The 22,772-nt window shown below is 42.6% G+C and overlaps 1 protein-coding gene across 1 annotated transcript in view; it reads left to right on the top strand.

Moving 5' to 3' along the window:
• The first annotated feature begins 16,695 nt into the window (after positions 1–16,695).
• lrfn5a (leucine rich repeat and fibronectin type III domain containing 5a) overlaps positions 16,696–22,772 on the top strand; it is an 80,537-nt gene continuing 74,460 nt past the window's right edge. The window contains exon 1 of the mRNA XM_029138431.3: positions 16,696–17,663. The gene's annotated coding sequence lies outside the window, so the exon portion shown is untranslated. The remainder of the gene's footprint in view (positions 17,664–22,772) is intronic.

Here is a 22,772-nt window from a genome sequence, read left to right as displayed (position 1 = left end):
TCAGACTATTTTAATATGTATATGGTCTTTTACAGTAGACTGTACTCGTCGAGTGAGCTGGCCCCAGTAGAGATGGACTTTTGATATGCTTTTCATTACTGTGTTTAGTTCATGTGAAATTTTTTTAAAAAACTGTAGCTTTAATTGTGTTTATACAATGGCTATAATCCTCCATAATGATGCATCATGGCTTTGTTTGTTTAATTATTTAATCAGCTTCTATCACCAGCAGGGCATTTGGGGGAGGATGCTGCCTGGTGGAGGGTCCCAACGATTAAAACATCATGCGTCACCTGAGTGGACGTGTGAATAGCTGTAGATCTCATCCGCAAAGTAAATGATAATAGAAGGCGCTTAAAAACACGAATCACATGTAACGCATCTGAATTTATGCTTCTTGTAATATTTCTGTCGTGTTAGTTGTGAATCAGATGCTTTCGTGTGTAAAACAGACGGTAAAATGTGTCACAGCCAGTAGCCTCTTAATGTGTAAACACTTTTACTGTAGACGCCAAACTGAACCCAGATCTGTAATGGGTGACTCACTACAGCTGCTTATTCTGCTGCAGAGACTGAGCCCAGTTTAAATGAATGGAAACCTTTGTGCAGCCAGAAGCTGTTCTGTGGTTAAAAAGACTAGACAGTCATGGTGGCAATAGACAAACAGCTTCTCTTCAAATGTCGATTTTATGACCTTAAGAAACCCTGAATTTGTAACAACTTTAAACTGAAGTAGATCAATATAATAGAACTTGAGTCAAGGCATCTGTCTGCAAAGGTTGGACTACGCTCTGGGACATTACATCATAAAATGTACTGTAATTAACAGGATAGGGGGCAGGATAAACAGTGTTTATCACAGGATAAACAAAATGTATGAATATATACATGCCTAAAATCAAGTTAAACAGCAGAGCGAAGGCTGCAACACTATACTGTATACTGTAAGTGTCCTTCATCTACATCAAACACAGACGAATATAGGATACAATAAACCCTTACCATATAGTTAGCATTACAACTAGCCCTGGGCTAGTCTGTGACCCATTTATGGGTCTACCTCTGTGATACTTTATACAACACACATAAACAAGGCCTCAAGTGAAAGCTGTAATCTAAAGGAATCTAAAGTTATGCACCAAATGCATGCTAGCTATTACATGTGGTGAGTTATGAGCTAAATAATGAAAAATGCTAAGCTAATCGCCAGCTAAATAAACAATGTACACATTCAAATATCATCACACAACGTCCATATTACTGGTGAATTCACTCAGCTATGTAATTCTACATTTCTGGTTGTGTTGTGTAATGTAGTCCACTACACATTACCTTTACTGTTCCACATGTTTTCAACAACCACGTGGCTGAGAGTCATGTCTTTTTTTGTATCATAGCAATTAAAAGAAAAAAATATATATCTTTGATAAATTTACATTATATATAATAGTTTATTCATTCAGTCAACCATATGTGGTGTCAGCTCTAACACTGCCATCACATGGAACATTGAGATTCTAAGGAAATTGATCAAATTGAATTTCTAACATCCCATAACTGGGAGAAATAGTTTGCTACAAAAAAGAATCATGACTGTGATTGTGAAATGAGCACAAATGGAAAAAGAGCAATTTCCCTTAAAATAACAATGTACAACAACAACTGTTTTAAATATGTTTTCATTTTGGGAAGGAAGCATCAAAACTGATAGTAAACGCAACGCTAGCACTAAAACAGCCCATTGAAACCCAGCAGCACATCGATGGTGGTGTTTTAACGGGACACGTGCGTTCACTGCTTCCGCGAGGCTCCATTTACCTGACAGACATTAAAGTGGCAGCATCAGCTCTAAAGCCCAGACACCGGCGCTGCCACTGCTCCACATACCAACACATCACAGCGCTTTTAATTTGACTCAGGGCCTGAGGGAGTCGATTACATATTCAGCACATATCGCCTCTCGTGTGTTTACATTAATGAAGCAGATGAGCTGAGAGGTTATGGTCGGTCGCAGGCGGAGGGATGCTCAGACTCCCGGTTCCTCATAGGTTTGTTTTAAATACAACGAAACAGTGGGACTAAACATCTCCACACGTCCTGAGGCTAAAACAGGCTCGTCTACCTGACGACAATGCCAACAGGAGCGTGGCTGCTGTTATTCCAGAGGCTCCATAGGGAGATGTAGCTGCAGCAGGGGCGTTCAGAGCTGCTTGCTATGCAGCAGTGCTGCTTACATTTAAGGAAGCTCATATAGTCCTGCTCATTGCTATGCACATGTTAAGCAGAGTGGAGGCTGGTGGGACAGTGCAACTCCCCGAACACATCATGGGGTGGATGCTTTCAGCCATGTTCCCTGTGACGACTCTGGGTGTGACATGACGGGAAACTGGACGCTTAGTGCGGTTAAAGGCACGTTTCTACTTGGGAAACAGTCATTGAATCGTTACCCGAGTAAGAATTTGGGGAATCTTTCACTTTTTGATAAAGTTCCAGGACAAAATATTTTCCACAAAAGCAGTATCCTGTTTCCTTCTACGTATTTTCTGGTGCGTGTGGACTTTCTCACTCCTCCCCTACGCTTCACCCTCTGTCCTGTTTCCCCTCACGTCGCCGCGTTTTCCACCTGCTTGGCGCTGCGGGCAAATGAAGCGTGTCATACAAGTTACACAAGCGCGAATAATCACACGCAATAGCTGTTTGTCTCCGAGCCGACACCTGCAGCTTCTAATCTGCAGACAAACATGCGGATGCATATACATACGGCAAAACGCGCCCCTGGAGCTAATATGCACAATTATCACGAGACAATGGAAACAAAGTGTTGAGCTTTATTTGACAGGGACGCGTATTTGTGTACTCCTGAATGCTTTGGCGCTCTCCTGCCCAGATCCTCCTCCAGAGACGGAGACTTGGCTGACGAAAGGAGAGCTCAGACACAGAGACGCAGAGATCCGACGAGGCTGAAGCCGTCTTATTCCAGTCTGCGGCAACGCCTTCAAGTCGAGTCTCAGCCGTTTGATTTGAAAACATCTCCTCGTGTTCTGTCAAATCTTCATCCTTAGCGAAACAATGCAAAAACAAAAGTAACATGATTTGTGCAGAAGAAATAACGTGTGTAGTCCCAGTTTGTTTGTGCTACAGTTTTTCTTAACAAACTTTTTCATTTGATTTTCATTTGCAGCTCCTGTTTAATAATAACAGCACGCGCCCGTTGCTCAGCCATCAACGCGCTCAGCTTGATCCTCCGTGAACTTCTGAACCTGAAATCCCTCATTCTCCTTCCAACCTGTGGCCGGACTTTGCTTTTGCGTTCTGAAAGCGCTGAAAAGTTCCACTGAGCGCCATGAAATGTGGGAGCGCGGCTCTGAAATCTATTTCAAATGTTTGGTTTAAACTTCTGACACTTCTGTATTTTTAGGTTTAAAATGAGACAAGCAGACATCTGCTGTGTGTCTGAGACGGTCGACTCACGGCTTACACACCTCCGAGTTTCAACAAAAATCAAGCAATTACAAATCAAAATTATAGCATGTCTGCGTGTGAAATGAGGCCCAGTTCAGTGGGGTTTGCAGTTCTCACTGAGGAGTAAAGGTGTGATAAACTCAAATAATAGGGATTATTGGATTATTAATAGGGCCTTTACAGATGCAGACCACAGACTGATGAAATAAACCTAAAGAAACCAAACACAGGTTTGTTTTTAGCCCTTGAATCGCTGACATATCTCATCATTGGCCTAATAATTCAGCATTACAGAAGTAGGACAAGGCTGCTACTGTATGTTTGAAGCCACTTCTAGAAAAGCTTTGACCTTCTCCAGACAATGAACAGTTGACATCGACAACCTTATTGCAATAAGGAACTCTAAGTCTTCCCACAAATCTCAGAGTGTTTACTTTCTTTTTTGTTGAGCAGCGAATTCAACCTCCCTCCTCAGCACAGACAACAGTGTCAATCCTGAACCCGCTCCCGCTGCGGTGAGAGTTACAGCTCAGAAGAAGTAATGAACAGCAGCTGATGAAAAAAAGGAATCGCTGGGATGAAAGACGGTAGCAGCCGTGCAGAAAAGATGAAAGGAAGAGGAGGAAAACAATGGAGAGACTGGAAATGTGAGTCAGAAGAAGGCAAAGAGATGGAGAGAGTGGCTGGAAAGGGCCCCATGCAGAGCTGGTGATGGACCATTACTGCACGGAGCAGCTTATGCAGCAGGCAGCAGCTGAATTGAATCAGAAAACGGAGCACGCTGGGTTTTCATTCAACTCACAGGAACAGACTGTCACATTATTTTTATTAGCGGTAGAAGCTCACGCTCGACTTCATCACGGAGCCACAGTTTGTTAATCACTTTGTCTTCATTCCAGGGCTTTCACACGCTCACGCATGGTTCTGTGGTGGAAGCCCAGCTCACTGACTGTGTCGTGTCCCAGTAGCGGAAACATCGGCAGCGTCTGTCTCTGGTTTTAATGATTCATCAGTTTGTAAATAGTAAAGTAAAAGTAAACATTGATAGTTTATACTTTTTAAAGAAAATTTTTAAAAATTGTTGCAAAAAATTCCGAATTTATTAGAACTGTTCATTTGTTGTTGAGCCCTAAAACAAAGCAGTCCACACGAGGTGAGCTGACATCACTTATATTCTTATTCTCTAGTTCTCTAGTTTTTCTTTGAGATTCAATATCTTGTTTTTTAAGCAGGTCTGCTGAACTTTTTAAATAAAAAAATAATAATATATTTTTTTTATTAAATTTTTTTAGCTTGCGACATAAGAAACAAAAACATGCTATTTTTGAGTTTCAGCAGAAGTTGTGATGTTTGCCGGTCTGTGCGTTAGCCCCGTGTCAGCGTGCGTTCGTGTGTCACCATGAAGTGTGTGTGTGCCGGTGTTGACAGGAGAACAGCGTGTTCACCAGGCTCGTGAACGGTGAGAGAGACGTTGCCCAGGCAGCTCATATTAGCGGCTCGCTTCTTCAGCCCAACCGATGGCTTTTATTGCTTGACAGCATCGATGTTGGCTCCGCTGTCAAAAGCACAATAAGTGCTTTTTTTTAATAAATATTGGGGGGATGTGAGATTGTTCGCATGTGTGAGAGGCTGCCGGCTCCTGTCGTGGCCCGTTGCAGCGTCTTGCAGGAGTTTATTAGCAGTCATTTATTGGAGCTGTGTGTGTGTGATTGATGCTAATTGTACCTCGGAATCCATTTACTGTCAGACAGTGAAGGAGAGAAAATAGAGCAGAGAAGGAAAAAGACTCCAGTGTCTAGACGGCGTCGCATCGTTTCTTATCATTTTGAGTCTTAAAAAAGAAACATAACGGAGTAATATTGGTAAAAACAGAACACTCCCAGGCTCGTTTTCCTCCCGTGCCAGACTCGTATAAGCTTTGCCCTTTCAAACCTTTTCATATTCGACCTTAGCCTTTATGAGACTTCGTGAGTCACTGAGCGACATGACTCCTCGCTGACACCTCACAGCAGAGAGAACTAACCGGTTTGAGTTCCTTAAACACAAACAAGTCCACCGACGTGACTGGACATTTGCAGCGTTATCTGGAAATGAATGACACAGACAGACATGAATGATGAAAGGGGTCCCTGCTAATAGATATGCAACATTAATCTGCCACTGAGGCCTCGTGTCAAGACAAACATCTGTGTGGTTTGGACACAAGCTGCTAATTGGGTCCAACCAGTAGAGTCTGTTTGAAGCGGTCCAGAAAGCTGAAGCAGTCGTCATAGAATCACCGAACTGAACGCATGTGCACCTGCCTCACCGACCTGCTCCAGCTCCGCGCCGCTGGTTCTGTTTCATCATTCACCTGCTCCTGCAGCAATTTCGGAGCGATCCGAGGCGTCGACGCCGTCTCCAGCAGCTATGGAGCGCGGGGGCAGACATCTGCGCGTGCGGACGCCGCAGATCGTCGAAATACTCCAGGCAAGAGATTCCATGGAGATAAATGGTCCTTCTAACCTCTCAAAGTCACATCTCTCCGCTGAAGATGGGCTCCTGCAGCCAAGTCTGCGCTGAGAGCCCGTCCTCCTCCGACACAAAGAGGCCCTCGTGGGCTTTAGACTATAAGTGTGGATAAGTGCGCCCCTCCTCCCGGGCACGGATGCTGCAGGATGAGGCTGCGCGGAGCTGCTCGGGAACAGGACAATCACTCCGGGTTCACTCTGACCTCCAGAAGGCGCCGCGCCGCCTTCACTTTCTCTGTCAAGCACACCCTTTTATCATTTCCAGGCCAGATGCTGCGGTTTTATAGTCTCCCCGTTATCGCTGGAAGTGTCCTTGCCTAAACATTCTGTCACATGCTGAGCAGCGATGTGGCTGCTTTCCAGTGAGCTCACCCAGTTCTCAGCGCGCACGCCACTGGAGTGGGGACATTAATCTCGGTGCTGGAGCGTTATTTGTCACTTTGGCTCCGTTACATGTTCTTTCACAGACTATTTACAAGCCTGTTAATTAAGATAAATTGTGTAAAAAGAATAAAAAAAAGCTATGCAACCGCTGAAGTAAATGAAAGACTTATGATGAAATAAAGGGGGAGAGTGCCTCCATGAGATACTGGACTGCCTTCCTCTACTGTACGTCATCATGTGATTAGATGGGCTGCTGCTACTGAAGCTGCTAAATGATGAATTTTGCAACGTGAAGAGAGAAAGCTTTTGTTTTAGTCCAACAATGAGACAAAGAAGCAGGTGTTCAATAGAATCTATGTCCGTCCATCTGTGCCAAAGTCTTCCTCCCTCTAAACTGCTCCGGTCAGGAACGTGACAGCTGCTGCAGAACCGGAGAACGGGCGAACTGTGGAACGGCTACTTAATTTTTTCTAGCAGCTTTTCAGCAAAACGAACTTCTAGTCTCCACTAGACACAAGCGTGTTGTTTTAGAATCTTGACTTGCTTTTTCTCTGTCTTCCATCTACTTTAACCTACACTTTGGTTCACTCTGCGCAGACAAGATCCTCTTCTAAAAATAGCAAACCTTTAACTGTTTCCTGTCCTATGATTACCGCATGGTGATCCCACAGTGATAGCAGGCTCTGATGCTGTCAGCGGGCTGGAGTGTCCCAGTAAACACAGGGAAACTGCTCCTGCAGCTCCTTGCGTCTCCACTGTCCAGCAGAGGGAGGCTGCTGTTGAGCACATACCCAAAATACACACATTATGCTATACTGACTGGCTGTGGATCAGTTTCCATGTCCACAACCACTGACTTTTAAAGTTCAGTCACTCCCTTCATTAGTGTCCATTGTAGGGATTGTTGTGCTGATGTTATCAGAACATTATAACTGAGAAGCAGGACCGTTATTAAAAGCTTTCTGACACCTTGTCAGGCCAATCTTTGGTCACTCTGCAGACTTAAATGACAATAACAATTTCACTTTTTGAAAATCACAGGACTCGAGTGTAGCGCAGCAAAGCACAGTCCTGCAGTGTCAACAAGTATCACCAACCGGCGATCAGGCAGTCAGTCAGACGGGTCCACGCTGAGCGATCACCTCTCAAAGTGAGTGAGCTGAGACAGATAGAAGACGCCCAGGGAGTGGGATCCAGCTGGAAGGTGGAGAGAGAGGAGATTAGAAGTTCTCCTGGTTTCATTTACTATCTCCCTTATCCTGCCTCGACCTCGCTGACTCCCTGAGCTCCTTCGGTTCAGTTATGAATATCAAGCACGTTTTAATCACTGCCTTATGTATTAAGCAGTAGATAATGTTCATCTGCTCAGCATAGTGATAACAGCAGCAGGAGCTGCACTGAAAGCTTTAGCAGCAGCGTCCTGACTTTAAAGTGAAGGTTTGAATCTTTCATCAGCTTGATGTCTGTTTATGAATTGTTCACAGATGCAGACTCGCAGTCCAGTCGCTGCTCTGCATAATCATCCGCTCCACTGGTGTACACGGACACCAGCACCAGGCCAGCTGGGATTCACCGTGGGGTTCTGACACTTGCCAGCAGAACATTTCTCCCCTGTCCACCACAGCATTAGAACCAACTGGAGTCACAGCCAATAGCCTTTTGTTTATGCTGTGGAAGTGGTAATAAAAATGAGGCCAAGGACTTGACATTTTGACATGAGCAAGGTCATCATTTCTCTGTGTAGGAAGCCTTGCTGGCACACACTGCTCTGATTTCCCACCAGGTTTTTGTGGGCCAAGTATAACTAAATTGATGCTGACCTTTGTCACCAATGGGATTCTGGTCCTGAGGGGAGAGACCGGACAGAAAGAAAGTATATATATATAAACAATAAAATATGACAATTAAGCATCTTTGAGTTCTTTATAGCAAAAAAAAAACTAAATGAGGATGAGGATGACGAAGTCACATTTAGTAGTTTCTTCATTAAACGTGTCACCTTGCATCTTGTTCTTCTCGTACGTTGGACTACAATCAAACACATCTGTTCAAGGTCTGAAAGGGTTTTAAGGCACGTGATGTTTTGCGACGCATATCGCTGTGTCAATCATCCAGAGTAACAGTAGACAGTGTGGTCCCACACTAGAATCTGTCAGTGACCTGCTGTGATGTGGCTGCAGCACGGTGGTGTCAAATGTCAAGCAGAAGCCTTCGTTTGGAAGGAATCTTCAATGACATGATTACTCTTTATGGCAAAAATGAAGAACAGGCTTAATAAATCCCGGCTGCCGCTGTGATGAGCAGGTGGTGAACAATAAAGTTCTGAGTCAAAATGTCAAAATAACCTTTTTGTGAGTCAGGCAGCCACTTTAAACGGAATACATTACCAGTGTAAGTGGAGGCTCAGAAAGAGGCAGAGACAGGGAAAAGATGACTAGAAGGAGACCAGGAGAGACAGGGTTTCATTATTTAGTACTTACAGTATAGTTTGTCTTGTTTACAGAGAAATGTCCTGAATGCTGCTAAAGTAAATGAAGTTGACTCAAGAGAAACAGATGATATTGTCTATTGTAGTGAAGCGAGTTGTTCTTCATGTCAGTGTAAATACAGATGTTACTGATTCACACTTAACTGCTTCTGAACCTCTCTGGATCCGTCGCCATGAATGTGTCACTGATGGTCTGATGTTCACTCACTTTGATAATTCACTGATGTATTTTTCCTGTGGAGCCACCATGAGGCTGAAAACGCTGCCTGACTGACCTTGACTACTTGATAAACTGACACTCTTCTCAGGATCCCCAGAGGATGAACCTTAATGACTGTAATAACCCATTGAACGTTTAGCACAACAACCATCTCCTAGATTTTTACATCTGGATAACATTAACATCTAAGATCTCACAACAAGACAGGGTTCCAATAAATTTAATAACACAAAACAAACCAAAGAGGAACCCAGAACCATTTGCATTCATTCTAGACAAAGAATTTATATTACTGAGAGTGTATATATATATATATATCTATAGTGTGTACAGTATTCAATGCATAGACTAGAAACGGCTTACTGTATGTCGTTGCTGCATAGGTTTCGCTTGACAACCGTCCACCACCTCAGACTGAAGCACCGTGAAGCTCAGCTGACTCACTCGTCCTGTTCTTCTTCTCCCACTCACTGCCTCCACTACATCTTTGACTTCCTTCTTCTGTGGCGTCTAGTGAAGACACACTGAGACAATGCCAAGATTGCTGCTTTCTCTAGAATCGTGATCACCACGCTTGCTTGCTAACTGCCACTGCGTTGGTGTCCCAAAGGGACAGCAGTGAGGTTGACTTTTCTACACACACCGATCAACGACAACCTGGTGTCTCCTTGCAGTGCTTGTGATGACTGACAGGTGTCAGTCTTTGCTAATCAGAAGCGATAATTAACACAAAGCAGCTCGTTGCTTTCGCTGGAACACATTGTTGTGAATCCATGTGTATGTATTATTATTGTTATTATTATCATTATTTTGTATATATTATTTTGAATTTAACTGCATAGGCTACTTTAGTCTTTTTAATAACATGGTCTTCATCTAACATCAAGTCATAGTTTATTATGCACTTGTCAGAGTTCATCAACTGTAGGGAATGTGAATTAATTCCAAAGCCAGAACCAGGTCTTCATCTTCTCTAATCACGAGCCTCATCTTGGTGAATTCCAAGCGCAACTCATTTTGACGCCGTGCACTTCTTCAAAATGGCTCTTACTTGTGATAATTAAAACCAAAAAAAATTAAAAGAAAGTCAGGCATGAAGGGACGACATTTTTAAGGCAGACAGAAAATTGGTGTTAATAATAGGGAACTCTAAATAATTGTGTGCTTTTCCTTCTTACACCTTATCTCCCTCGCCCTTGTTTCGGCTCTAAAGGTAAGGCTGTTGTTGGCTTTCGGGGCGCCTGCCTTGCCCGTGTGAGCCTCTTTGAGAAACTCTAAATGCGTTGCTCATATCAGTGCGTAGACGCTGAGATTATTAGTAATGCCAGCCTTGTTGCTCCACGCTGAACGAATAAGAGGTTTGCAAGCGAGGCTTATCTGGCAGGGTGCACACAAACAGGAGCGCACACAGCCCGGCACAAAGGAGCCAATACGTCTCCGCACAGACAAAGCCCACGTGAGCGCGCGCGTAAACACAGATGCTCCGTCTGAGGCATGAACGCGCGCACGGCACACGTATGACCTCTCCCGCTCCGGTGCTGCGTGAATAAGAGGCTTATCTGTTGCCAAAACACACAGGCGCGCGCACATCGGTACACTTCAGGAAGTCTTATCTAAGTCACAGCAGATAACGCTGCAAAGCAGAGACTAAGGAGCGGATCTGGCCACGAGCGGAACAAGTACCTGGCTCAGGAAGCGCACGCGGTCAAACAGGCGCATGCACAGTTCCCTAGGTTACGGAGCGGGTGCTGTGACCCGGAGCGCAGCTCCCCGGGGGACAAACATGACTAACGGGCCTGTTAGATGGCTAATATGACGGCACGGAGAGAGGCACAGGGCAGCGCCGGGCGGTGGGAAGGTGTTTATGGCAAAGGCCCGAGTCGCACATCATGGAGGTCTGGCTCCAAAAAGCATTCAAGCAGCAATGGATCAGGTTGGAAGGATCCTTTGATCAAGAAACTAACATGGAACTGAAATTTAACACCAGTTACGTGCATTTACACCTTATTGCTTCTGATCTTAGTACAAGACTAGAGCTTGTCATTTTTCACAGATCTTGAATTGCTAAAAGGTCATTTATTTTTCAAAACCTCAACAACATATTAGAAAAATGCTTGTTGGACATACACATGATAAAAAAACTAGACGCAGAAGATCACTGAGAGTCTGCAGCAACAGCAACAGCAGATGCAGTATTCCTTTTTACTTTATGTGCAAATCCACTGGAAATATTCAGAATAACCACTACAGTATTGAAAATGTGGTATTTTAGGTTCATCATTCATACGAGGAAAGCAAATACTGTTCTAACACAGCACATACTGTTCTAGCACAACTAGAGATTTATATGGTCCATTTACTAAAGAAGAATCTATTAAACTGTCTCTTTAGCACAAGATTATTACCATACGTTATTTTGCAGTGATCATTGGTGATTTAAATTCATAGTTTTCAATTCACAAAAGCAGTGACTACTTTAACTATCTATCAGACAGGTATAGTACTGTAGGCGGAACCTTCATGTTTTCCTGAACCACTGCTTTGCTACTGTGGATGCCAGTACACACTGTGCGTCCGTATTCTGTATATTTTAACTGTTTCAACTGTTTTGGACTATGGGTTGTAAATAATTGGACTGAGTTTGAAGATCCAACTGGCCTGAGTTTGTTTTTGTTTAATGTGATGAATCAGTATTTAAGTTCTATGCAGATGAAGGTGTATTTTTATGTTAGCTATATTTTCATAAGCAGGATTGTTGAAGCCTCCATTTGCGATAGCTGGTTTCACCCAGTTTACGACACCTTAGAGACATGATGTGCTAGTCGTAAACCAGACAGGCCTAATCAATAAAATCAGTATTCAAAAGACATATATCAGTTTCTAATATCTGTCTTTTGGTTTCAGGCATCTGACAGTGGCTTCTTTATTGTTGAATAACATCTAGGCCATAACTCCTACAGGATAAGCCTTATTTCCATGTATTATAACTTTTATATAATGATGTCATTTATTTGAAATGTAAAGCAACGCTGAAGAGTGGAGTCTAGGTCTAGCTCCATGTGGGGATTTTTAATTTCGTCCTTGCATAGTGAGCGATGTTATTTCAAATACTGCCTTGAAATGACCCCAGCGCTGGAACTCCAGATGAATTCTCATCATGTGAGAGTTTTAAATTCATCTCTTTCACATTTTGTTTGAAGACATGAACCTGTCAGAGCTGTCAGACTGTTCAAGACATCTAAATCGTCTCTACTTTTAGCTTCTATGCTGAATTTAATGAGGGTGAATCCTCATTAAGCTGAGTTTTCACAGCAGAATCAAATATGGTGAATGTGTGATTAGACATTAGTTAATATTGTGAACCTTAAATGTCAAAAAGGATTCCTGTTGTTTCTGCCTTTTGTCAATTATCTGAATATTTTATCCCATCATAAATGACTGTGGCTCCATGTTAAATAAAATGAGCAGAAATTAAAGTTCTTCAAAGTATTTGAACTCCATCACTTCATTGCTTTTCAGTATATTCATAAATATTAGTTAGTTTCCCTAAACTGTATCAATGGTAGTAATGAAAACAAATACAAACATGCCCATACAACACAAATATAACATATGTAATTTATTTAACATATGTTCAAACTAATACAGTTTATTTTTTCTTGCAAATACTGAATGAATTAGCACTCTTGCCTCACAGCAAGAAAGTCCATGGTTTGATTCCAGGGTTGCCTTTCTGTCCTCCACTAATATTAGCCATTACACATTGTTAAGTGAATGTGTAGGAAAAAACGATGCAGTGAAGGATTTCCTGGATGAGGATTTAGGCCTTTGCTGAGTTCGTACTTTGCTGACCGCTCATCTGTGTCCAGAGATTTCAGCCAGTATAACCTGCTGCACTTTGCAATAGTCATAACAGGTAATCAATAGCATGATCCATAAGGACAGAGGGCCGAAGCTTCAGCAGCTAATGTTGATACTGACAGCAGTGTTGACGACAGGGTTTTCCTCAGTGTAGAGGTTATGACACATACACATCTGAGTAGAGACCACTGTCTGAGAGATACAGGGAATTCAGAACATAAACGTAGGTTGATATTTACTATAGGATGAAATTCTTGTGCAGAAATTAGCCACAGTGCAACAGATTCACTTACAGCAGGTTCAGAAAGATAAAACACCTACCTTATTGGAGGCGTTCACTTAAAGTGGTCATCACAGCTTTCTGATCACTGATCCACATCTCCTTGGGGGGAGTTTCTAAGCAGCTGTTCAATTATTTCAGTGTTGCTAGAGTTTCCACCAGGTCCCCAGATGATCAGAAATTCAATGCCCTGATCAACAGCACTGGAAGCCAACAACAGAAGCAGCTTAGGATGTCAGGAGCATTGGTCAGAACCTTGGTTTACGCCTGGTGAAGCCTTTGTTCTACATGGATTTCTAATGAACAGTACAAATTATACTGTAGTATCTGCACGTTAGTGATCTACTCTACAGCAACCACCAAACCGGTCAGCATTACATGTACATGAACTTCAGCTCCGTTGGAGACTGGAAAAAGAGGAACCAGTGAGAACTGAGCAGAAGTGGATTTACTTTAAATGTAATGCTGTGCAATTACTTCATTTATGACACATTGGATTTATTAGACTTTGCTGCTATTTCCAGCTGTACCGCAAAAATACACACATTGACGAAATGGCCAATAACTTGAAACAAGCAATAGTTATCTTTTTTTTTTAAACGCCTGATAATGAACTAATGAAAATCAGACATTGAACATGAAATCTCAAATTTCTAGGAGACTTGAAAGAAACAAGTCATCTCCAAGCAGCTTGATGTTCCCGTGACTGCAGCTGCCCATAGATTCAGAGGTTTAACTTCATGGGACCGCAACCAACCTCCCTGGCAAAGAAATGACAAATTGACAAGATGGATAACAGAAATAGGCAACCGAATAACCCAGAACCTCCAAAGAGGTCGTGATAGATCAGTGTCAGATGACACCACGCGTTGCTGTCTGAACCAGAGTGGACGTAATGGAAGGAGGATGAATGAGGAAGACTCCACTTTTGAAAGCAAACCATGAAAAGTGCATATTGAACACAAAGCTTTTTGGAGGAGATGAGACATTTGGAACGTTTTAGCAGATTACATCAGCTCAATGTCAGCTTTCTAAACGATTACTGTATGTAGTTTTTTATGAACAAATTAATTGCAGTCAAAAAAGTGGGTGCAACTAAATATTAAGTTAAGGGTCCCATGATGCCCTTATGAATTTTAAATATTTTCTGTTTATGTTGAGAGGTGCAGAGCACTCATTGAACCTTCATTAAACCTATTGGTCTGAGTCGAACTACTGTATGATGGAGCATGAAACCAGCACAGAGGCAGCTGCAGTGTCAACCCAAACCACATCTGACACCTGCGCACACAGAGTAATCACTTATTAGTGGTGATTAGGATCAATGGTTTTATCTGGCTGCTGCAGATCATTACATGCATTCAGTAGGAACAGTAAAGCATACTTTTACAGCTGCCATAAACCTCTGTTTAGACGTAACGAAGGGCCATTCAGCGCTGATCTATGACAGAGAGACGAGATAAACCTGATCAGGCTTTAAACGTTTATCAGCTCTCCATCTCCCGCGTTTATGAGCGCCCGGCGAATGCATGAATAGCCAGTTCAGCGGGGAGCTAGCCCATCAACCACCTGACAATGTCTCAATGACTTCAACAGTCATTAAGAGCTAATCAATACATTGACTGGCAGCAGCAGTAGCCTGAAGGTTAGATTACAACAGCTGATTGCTGTGAGCAGTTCCTCCACGGTGCTGCTTGAAGTGCTGCAGGTTTCCCAGTGTTTGGCCTTTTTAGGGACAATATGATAAAAAAATGTATACAAACACATGCACCAACAGCGCTTTTGCTTAAGTTAAGTGTATGTATCAAGCTGATTCTCTGTCACTAAACAATACGGAGCATGTTGACCCAGGAGCCTTTAAAAGATTTATGCCTAACACACAGCCACATCTGGATCACAGCAGGCCAATGCTTCATTTGACGGATGTGATGTCAGGTTCTCATTTTAGAGTTATTGACCAGTGATGACCAGGCACCGAAATGGGAAAACTGACTGAAGAGTGATTTCCTGCTGTTGATAAAAGAAAGGTTGACAAATGTAAAAAAAAAAAAAAAACTGAAATAAGAGAATCAAATGCCTGCTGACACATACAGCATTTATAGATCTTCTCTTTGATATTGTCTCCTGACCCAGAGACCTGAACTCTGGACCTGCTGGTGTGTTTCAGCAGAACACCACCGCTGTTATCAGTGTCCTGCAGAAACCCCACATCTCCAGGTTTGTCTTTTGACATGGTCTCATGGTCTAACAGCTGATAGCCGAGGCATCAGCTCAATTAGCGTCTCCTGTGTCGGCTCAGTTGCTGTTGGTGCTGTGCCAAAGTGTTTTCTTCTTTGATCCCAGCATTTCAATATCACAGTGAAATGATAAGATGTTAAGGAGGGCCACCCCTTGCTGCTACCATTTGGATTCACACTGATATGTTCTTCAATTTCCAAACTACAAATGGAAAGTCATATACTTCCTCCAAACTGGTTCTGCCCATTGACGGACAGTATGGATTTTCTCCTTGTCTGCTATCTGCTCTGATCTCACCAAAGGAAGAAAGAAAAGCATGTTGGTAGGAATCACTCCTTCACTATTCAAGACTATGAATGTCTTTTAGACGTGGGGGTTAAGAGTGGGCTGAGGAAATGTAATGTGAGAGGTGACATGTGTCTGGTGTTACCACAATAAAATGTGGCAACGTAAAGGCACTCGCACCTTGGCATCTACCTATGAGAAGGAGGAAACAATGAATGAATGAGTACAGTACAGTGTGTGTGTGTGTACAGTACAGTACAGTATATGATGGAGTATATATATATATATATATATATATATATATATATATATATATATATATATATAAGGGAATACGACCATTTGCTTTAAAAAGCGTGAAGTGAAAAAGGTTGTCATGGTGCAATCCGGAAATAGGAACATACATACTTCAAACTAAAACACACTACAACGATTAAGATTCAATAAATAAAATTCTGGGGCGAAAGATGACAGATTAAGATTGTTTTTCCAAAATGAATCTATCACATTGTCTGAGAATCATTTGTTTGCTCAAGTGCTTTAAGTCAGCAACAGCCGATGCAATTGAAACGTGTAGATTTTTCAATTTTTATTTATTATGTACATATGTACTTCACAATATACCCTGTTGTAAATGACTTAAGACCATTTATACAGTAAATAGCTTATAATGACAGTTATGACTGGTTATGACTTACATTCTTTAGTAGCAAAAGCACTGTAACAGCAGTGTAACAGTTAAAAGAATCACCTGAAGTCACAACACCAACATAAAAAGCACAATTGAACTGTCATAGAAAACATATAAAAAATATAGAAAATATATTTGCTCTTTTCAGTGTTTGTGGCATCAACAAATAAACAAGCACTGGGGCAGTTGAGTCAACCACGGCATCGTCAAACGTCTGGTGTTTTATTTTGAAAACATAACCAGGAAGTCGTGGGTTCTCGTTCAGTTACACTTGACGCTGTCACAGCAGCTGCGCTATCTGGATTAACGGCGCTGAGGAGGCGACCGGTGAGGAGGGCGAGGATCAGCGGGACCGAGCAGCGTGTCGTTGTGAGTGACCGGGCGACCGCTCTGCTGGGACGCTGCGTCGTCTTTATTCAGAAACTTTTATTTTATTCTCCATTCACTTTTTTTTCTATATGGTGGATGAGCGGTGTAAATATAGACTGGGAGACATAAAGAGAGAAATAGAAGGAAGAGCTGGGAGCTCGTGTCGGTAAAGTAAAATCCAAAAATCTATCACTGAGGGGGTTTAACATTTTACACTAAGCGAAGGGACGCTGCGGTTGTGGGTTTTTTCAATATCCAATAACGAAAATCCACTGGAAATGTGTCGGAATTGTTAGACCTCGCTGGCTTTCGCTTGGGATATTTCCTCTTGTGGTGGAATTTTTTTTCCCTGCTTCACCTGCGCGAGGACGGCGACCGGCGGGAAACGGAGAATAAGAAGGGAGCGAGGAAGAGACAGAGAGAGGGAGGACGCACCGTCGGTCGGAAAAACAAGAAGAGGAGCTGAAGAAAATAATTTAGAAAGCAGTGGTTAACGGGGGGAGACGAAGAGGCGGGGGTTCATTTGAGTTCCCCTCGGATGGGATTCCTCTCTCCGCCTGCGGACGGAGGGATGAGTCTAGGAGAAAAAGACGGAGTGAGAGAGAAGAGGAGGATGTAGTCGTCGGGCGCTGTGAGAATGCAAAACGGACGCACCCCTTCGGAAGCTAGGATTGAACTATAAACCCGTACGGATTTTACAGCCACCCAAGGAATGTTACACCTTTACCTCAGTATCTAATATATGGCCCGTCAGCTCTTACCTGGAACCTATTTGTCTGGAGTTACAAGTATATTCCCCTCTACTGTTTTAACGATGGGATCTGGAGACATAGCTGAGCCCTGACACTCGGCGAAGGCGCTGTTCCCAGAAAGAGGTAAAGTTGAAACTCTTCTCTTTTTCTTCTAAACACGTAAGATGGGGGCTTTTCGCCTTAGCCCGTGTCTCTCCGTGTTTCTGTTTAAATTCTTTTTGAGTGTGGCTGCCGGAGCAGAGGAATGGTGGGAGCCGACGGGCAGAACGAGAGAGGCATACGTGCGTTAGGATTTGTCGTTTTCCGTGAATAGATTCTTGGTGTAGATGCTGAAATAGGGCGGGTGGACGGAGGAGAGGACGCGTTTAGATGGCGGGCGGTGTGGTGTAATAGAGAGGTGATAGTGTGTGAACATTGCAAGGTCAAAAAAGAGCTCGGTATAAGTTATAGACGCTCCGTGTCGGCGCCTGTGTGTTAGTGGCTGGTGGGCTGTAATTTCAGCAGACTCTGCGCTCAACTGAGTGCTCTGCTCTGCGCGTGTGCGCGCGCACGAGCATCGTCGGATAGAACGAGAACTAACCTATGTGTGTGTGCGCGCGCGCAACAGCCGTGATTTCATTTGGCGGATAGGACCGCAGACTGTACGGGCGGCCTTTAAATCACACGCGCACGTAGCGCGAGGCGCCCCGACCCCCCTTTTTTTTGCTCGTGCGCCACACAGTGCACCTGTACGTCAAAAGGGGTGGGGAGTTGGGATGGCGTTTGTGTGTCCGCGTGCACGTTTCCGGACAGACTTCTCGCGCGCTACACTGAGCTAAAACTTGAAACAGGACAAGCAGCGCAAACATGTGTGCGCGCGCAGTGTAGCTTCGCGAACACAGCGCAGATAAAAGCACTTCGTTGGCACACGTAGAGAGGATGATGGAGCTTCGCGGTTGCCTGCCGTGCGCGTGTCTGTGTGTGTTGCACGCACGTGCTCAGTCTCCTGCTACCTTCAGTGTTTACAATGCTACATATGACAAGTTAGAATGAAACAGTACCAAATATGCCTTAAATGTTGTCGTTGTACTGGTCTACTCTGCTTGTGTTACTAGCATGTTTTTTGTCATTGGTATGTTTTTTAAATGTATTTTTGTCCAACTGGATGTTTGGAAAAGTGTACAAACATAGACATTTCCTCTTAGTTAGTTTAGTTTATGCTTCTTTTGCTGTTATGACGCTGTAATCAAATCACTCCTTTCTAATTTGTTTTTGATATTCAGATGAAATATAAGCAATCCTAAGAGTGGACCTCAAATGGGCTTGTACTGACAAAGCTTACTAAGTCCTTAGTTAGAACTTATAGTTATATTATTGCATGCAGTAAATCTGTAGAAATGACACCAAATTGCCATATTCATCTTAACACCCCCAATGATGGTGTGTACGATTCGATGCTTCTAATTTAAGGACTAGTCATGTCAGGCCTTTTTTTTCTTATCTAATTTCCTCTCTGTGACTCTCCTTTTTGCTGGAATAGAGCGTGTTTGTACCGGTATAGTAGCTTGCATTGATTGATCAAGCTGGCAATAAATTTATGCACACGAGCCACTCATGCTAGTGTTAATGGCCCGTGGATATGGAGGCATTATGCAAATGCTTCCCTGGCTCTAGGAAAAGAGTGTGGGTGAATGAGCAAGAGAGAGAAAACTGTTGATTTTTAGTCCATTTTAGTTGTGTTTAGCCTCCTATTTATGTCTAAAAGGACGGGTCCGCTGTGCCATTAGGCTCACGATTAATAGCAGTGATTTATGCCACAGATTATGTTGAATGTCAAACAGAAAGAAAGACACTTTCTAAAACAAGTCCTGACTCCTCATTTCATTTAATTTGCTTTACTGGTGAATGAAGAGCATGTACAGTAGTTTGCCAGTTAAAGATTTGGTCCACGTGTGGCTTGCTGTGTGTTATACATGTAATGTATATGTAACACTGAGATGAAGGAGAATCAACATTCCTCGTATCAAATCGTAGTGCAGAGAAGTAAAAAGGTTGTGAGATGTGTTCTTTATGCTTTTTAGGGCAGTGGTATTTTTCATTTTGCCGTTCTTTTATATTGCCCTCTGTTTATCTTCCTGCAACCCTGTCTCCCGTTTCCTCTCTCTGTTTAGCTATCTAACAGAGGGCTGCAGGATCTTGCAGAGTGGGTGGTGGAGCTCTAATTCAATTTATTCTAGTGCTCAGAGACAGGGAGAGGAGAGAGAGAGGCGCTGTGAAGAAAGCGTGAGATAGGAAGAGGGATGGAGACCACAGATGTTAGGTAACACTTCCCATTACCAGTGAAGAGACAGAGCTTATATGAAGCTGGCCCTGTGCCATGACATCTGGATTGATTCTTTGGGTGACTGGAATTACATGAGTGTGAGCGTGTGGTCATTATCAATTGAAACATTATGTTCAGTCATCAGGTTACAAGTCTGAAAGGGGGGAAACAACAACACACACAATTTTTCAACACACTTTTTGAAGCTATTCAATGGCCTGATCTGACTTTTCTATTTAGAGGATGATGGGAAAATGTAAAGTTTTTTTGTGTTATTTTTGTTTAAGTGTGTTGAATACCTGTATTACCTGTATCAGTATAGACAGGCCATAGACAGAACGAGACACACACAGTTTTTACAGTGAGAGATGTGCCTTTTCCCAGACACTTATGTCATCCCATGGCAACTGTTGCCTAAAAATCACGCCTGTGAGGGGACGGCTTATCATTTTAACAACTCTGCCTGAAAATTGTAAGTCTGTCAGTAAACTGTACAGTATATCATGCGCGCAATATTGATTACTTGCCGGCAAGTTAAGACAGAAAAGACTTCAACCACTCATGCCATTATTGAAGAAATTATCATAACAGAGAAAAAATGGCTGAATAGAATTAACCACAGCTTTAGAGTATTGCACCTATTGTTCCTTCCCATAGTTTGAACATTTTATTTCTTTATAACTCTTGAATATCAAATTGCCTTGCCAAAGTAAAAGCTTATTCCCTTTCCCTTTTCCACATCTGTACACCAGTTATGGTGTGCTTCAGAGTTTGATCTCAGGTCCTTCCACTACTGTAAGTGTCTTCACAAGAAAATGAAATGCCAGATTTTAAAGGCTGAACATTTATAAATCAGTTGCAAAACATCTTGTATGCTGACGTTTTCTCTTTCACCAGGTATCAATACGTCACATTGGATGTGCGACTCTGCACACACAGTCGAGTGGCGAGTTAGAGAGTTGGCTTTGCTGCAACACAGCTGAAGTCAACCGGCCGTTCTTTGCATTTAGGACGTGAAGTCTCCCAGTGGAACATTAACTTGTTCGGCTTCATACTATTTAAAGCTAATATTTTCAGAAGCTCAGCACATTTCCTTCTCATGTACTATATTTACCAATTACTTTACTGGTAAAACCTTTCTTAGTTTTTGTCCCTGGAATGTTTAAAGCTGTTGGCATTGACTCACTTACTTCATATGCCTAAAGGCTGTGGTAGGGCTATGATACATCTTTGAGATGTTGGTACACCGTCTTTGTAGTAGCACTGATCCACTCCAGTTTAGCAACCACTGGTATGACATAATCAGATTCATGTCTTTCCTGTTTATTTACGAGCTGGTTAATGTTAGTATTTACAAGTACAATGCCTCACTAGTCTGTTGCAGCTCACATACAACCAGGTTTGTCCAGGCGACTATTGGGGTCTTTTAGTTTTGTCCTTTGGCTATAGGCCTGAGGAACTGAGAAACATTATTATGACGTACTGTACTGTGCTTCAGTGTTGCGCACAGCTAAACAGGGTAAGCTAAAAGATGCAGTGCTGGTACAGATCAAAGCAGACGTCTTGGTTTTTTACCACCGTCAAGAAAAAAAGCTCCAGTAGATACTGTACATTTAATTTATAATGGACAAGTACCAACAATCAGCACTTTACTCATTCAGCTCTGGATTTGATGCACATTTGAAGCTGAAGCTTGGATTAATTGTGTTACAGTCTGCTCTTCAAGCTTTAGATTCGCAAACATCATTTTCCATATCATATCGCTTCTGTGGGTTAAACATTATGGGCTGTCTATCAGACTGAGAGCTGCCGTCACGCTGGGAGAGGCTGCTGTATGCTTTGGCAGTGGCTGCAGCATAGTTCAGTCTCAGAGCCTCGTTTATGCAGTGAAAGCAACCATTCACCAAGGGGCTGCTGTCTCTAGGCTTATAATGGTTTGATAGTTTGGTTACCGTGTTTATAACGAAAGATCAGAATATCTTAATCTGTTCACTATAGTTTTGGATGGTCTCAAAATATGATCTGTCTATCTATCTATGATATATCATCTTTTTATCCATTTTCATCTGCTTTGTAATGACATTCCCATACACAAACCACTTTCATAGCACACATGTCTGGCCTTCAAACACTACCCACTAAACTGTGCTGCTAATTTAGCTAAACCGTGCTACAGTACACAATATATCTATTCTCTTCCAAATACTAGTATGCTTATTTATTATTTTGTGATTTTTATTATTAAAATATCTTTAAAATGTTGCCTTGTTGACACCAGTAGTGCTGTTGCCTGTTTGCACTGTGAAAAACAAGTAACTCTAAATAAGTCTGTCAGTGCCAAAGCAGGATTAGTCTCCGGCTGGCTGGTAGCACTACTTACTTGCTGCTTAAAATCCATTACAAAGTCTTTAATTACATTAGAACGAATTTATATATTGTTATTAATGTGTGGCATTTTATTAGAATTTCACTTTGTACAGTAGGTCCCGAATGTCGTGTGTGTGTGTGTTTTGGTTTGTCCCTTTCCATGTTCTGTTAAATTTGTGTTCGGTCACATAAACCCACTAGCTCCCTGTTCTCCACACCACTGCTCCTTTAAAACCACTAAAACGGGGCTGACACTAGATTCAGTTTTTGGGGAGTGTTTGTGTGTAAGTGAGTGTCTGTGTGTGGGTACGATAGTGTGTGACTATGAGGAGTGGATGACATGACAGATGTGAGACACACTGGGCGATAATGAGCTGTGTTCAGGATAGATAACTGTGGGTGAACGTGACACTGTGCAGACAGACTCCTGGCACAGTGCCTCCCATCCCACTCCTCTGCATACTTGCCTATCCTTCCATTATGTTAATTTACTAGCAGGAATAATAAACATACAGGGCTGAGTAACTAGACATTCATGTCAACCTCAGTTTCACGAACTAAAG

Source organism: Betta splendens, chromosome 22 (assembly GCF_900634795.4).
Source record: "Betta splendens chromosome 22, fBetSpl5.4, whole genome shotgun sequence".
Classification (NCBI taxonomy): Eukaryota; Metazoa; Chordata; class Actinopteri; order Anabantiformes; family Osphronemidae; genus Betta; species Betta splendens.
The sequence above is the reverse complement of the archived record's forward strand: the minus strand, read 5'-3'. Positions and strand labels throughout refer to the sequence as shown.